The sequence below is a fragment of the Parasteatoda tepidariorum genome, chromosome 5, assembly GCF_982258835.1.
Source record: "Parasteatoda tepidariorum strain Cologne lab strain chromosome 5, Ptep-v5.0, whole genome shotgun sequence".
NCBI classification, from domain to species: Eukaryota; Metazoa; Arthropoda; class Arachnida; order Araneae; family Theridiidae; genus Parasteatoda; species Parasteatoda tepidariorum.
In genome coordinates, this window is record NC_141759.1 from 31,339,505 (window position 1) to 31,342,101 (window position 2,597).

Below are 2,597 nucleotides of genomic sequence, written 5' to 3' on the forward strand. Positions count from 1 at the left end.
TTAAATTCACACAAAAATTAAATAGCTTTTTTTTTATTTGCAGGATATCGATGTGTTATTATTGTATTTTGATTAATTTTTAATTCAGAGTTATTTAAGTAATATTTGCTCTTCTTCAGGAAATTAATTATATAGCCTACTAATCAGTAGTATGGATTATGTCGTAATATTCGATCGAATAAATTTTATTTTTCTTCCACAGCTAACTTTAAAGGGAATTGCTTTGAAGTATGTTGAATAAAGCAAAGTAAAAACATTAGAACCTAATAAAGGAACAAAATTAATAACATGGAGAAAAAAAACATAAAAATTTATGATAAAAAGAAACTTGGCAGCGGTGGGATTCGAACCCACGCCTCCGAAGAGACTGGTGCCTTAAACCAGCGCCTTAGACCGCTCGGCCACGCTACCGTTGTTGGTGAGAAAGTAAATATTCTTTAAAAACCAAATTCTACTATTGCAATATTTAAAAATTTATGCTTGAACTTTTAAAAAATATACAAATTTCAAAAGAGAAACTATTCTTTTGACGTACACTATTATAAAATTTCTAAAAGAGCTGCAAATCCGAAAGTATAAGCTTTCCTTATCATTCTAGGTGGTTGTTAAATCACAATTAAGTGTATAAATGTTTTTACAAATTACAATTTCATCAGCTCTATGACATAGTTTATGAATTATCTTTAAATTGTAGCTGTTAAATTCATTTAAATTTAAAATCATGCATTTTGCTACCATTTAAATATTTGGAAAAAGTCTCAGACCAGAAGCCTGAGAGATATGCAAGTCCGTTGATAATCAATTATTGTATTGATAATTAAGAATTTCTGATGCAAATGTTTTTTCCCTGCTATGCAAACCAGGGAAGAATATTGTTAAAAAAACTATTTCATGAAAAATAATTAAAAAAAAGTTGAATAGGAAAACCCTATATAAATGAATTCCTTCCTTTAATGCAATGAGATTCTAAAATAAAAGGAATTTATAACTTTTTTTTTAAAAAAAAGTATCTACTGAATTATTACGATTTCGGTGCAAATTATGATTTCGGCTCAAATAAAAATTATGACCTAGTTATAGGGGAACCTTGACATAATTTGTGAGTCGTTTGCGATACCGGATAGCGATACGATATTCAACGAATTCAATTCAAGCCCGATTTTTGATGTTTTAAATAATATTTTTTGTGCAGAGAAATTTAAAAAATTTAATTATCTAATTGGTTTAGCTGAAGCCTTTGTCCTGAAATAAATTACAAACAAATATTTTAAAGATTACATCTGTGAAGTTTGCTAGCTTATAACTCTAATCGAAAAATTTGTTAATTGCGCTTTCTGTAATTTCCTTATTCGTTATGCCAGGTTATCTGAATGATCAGCGTGATATTTCCAGCATAGGCGGACTACGTAACCAAATTATTATTCCTAAGGATACCTGAAACTACGTGTACATTTTGTTTATAGTTATGATTTTAAAGCATGCTACTATAAAACTAAATAATTTAAAATCCATGGTGATAGAAATGAAAAATAAGTTTTGTATTGGAAAGCAGAATTGACGGAACTAAATCGTTGAAGATAAACATAAAAAAAGCAATATCAATATGAGTTGCCTCGAGCAACAACATTTTTCCTGGTTGGTAGGGCACTGGGCCCATGCCCAAGAGGTCGTGGGTACGATCCTCGCAGGCCGAAGATTAGTAACGTAAAACCACAGAGAAGGGTAACAAATAATAATAAATAAATAAGTGAAAAACATTTGCTTTATTGATTGTATCAGTTTGCACACGATTTTGTAGATTATTTCAGTACGGATTTGTTAATTTTTCACTCGTATTTAGCTAGTTTTAAATAAAGTTTACTTATAATTGTGAACATATTAATTAATTTAAGACAACTGAATATATTTTAATAACATAAAAATAAAAATCATCACTTTATCAACAATAATAGCAAAATTTGGATTTATATCAGATAGATCAGGTGTATTAGCATATGATCTAAGTATTAAATAATTAATGATAGTATTAAAGTGTTGAATAATAATGATAATCGATGGGTTACAAATTCTCGAAATCGAAACCCTTGTAACCTTTCTTCGGTACCCCTGGTTTCTCGGAATATTTTTTGGGAACCACTAGGAGGAACAAAGCAATTTTGTAAAATACTTTTTTAAAGACCTACTAAAAAATTACAAATTCTTTCACATATTCAAACAAGTATTGATTAATGTTTGACAATTATTTTTGAAATTATTATTTACAGTTCATGTGTGATTTCATAAATTTTTTTTTGAAATAGAGATGCAATTAAATAAGATTTACAACATAAAAATAAAAGTTTCTTATTGCAAATGTGTGAAATGAATTTTTTTAGTGGTCGCAGTATTACAATTATGATTAACTTTTCCCCAAAATAAAAACTATTTTAGACCGACATTTAAAAAAAAAAAAAAATTTAAATTCAAACGCAGAATGTATGGTATTATTTTTTAATAGTAAAAAAAGATTTAGCTTATAGCGATAAAAGTTCCACGATGCAAATTTGTGAAATTAATTTTTTATGTATTCTTTGTATCGTTGCACTTTTTTTCATTGC

At 27.9% G+C, this 2,597-nt stretch overlaps 1 non-coding gene across 1 annotated transcript; it reads right to left on the reverse strand.

Annotated features, from left to right (window-relative positions):
• Positions 1-329: 329 nt before the first annotated feature.
• Positions 330-411, reverse strand: TRNAL-AAG (transfer RNA leucine (anticodon AAG)). The gene has a single exon. It is a non-coding gene; the product is annotated as a tRNA-Leu (tRNA).
• Between the last annotated feature and the right edge of the window lie 2,186 nt (positions 412-2,597).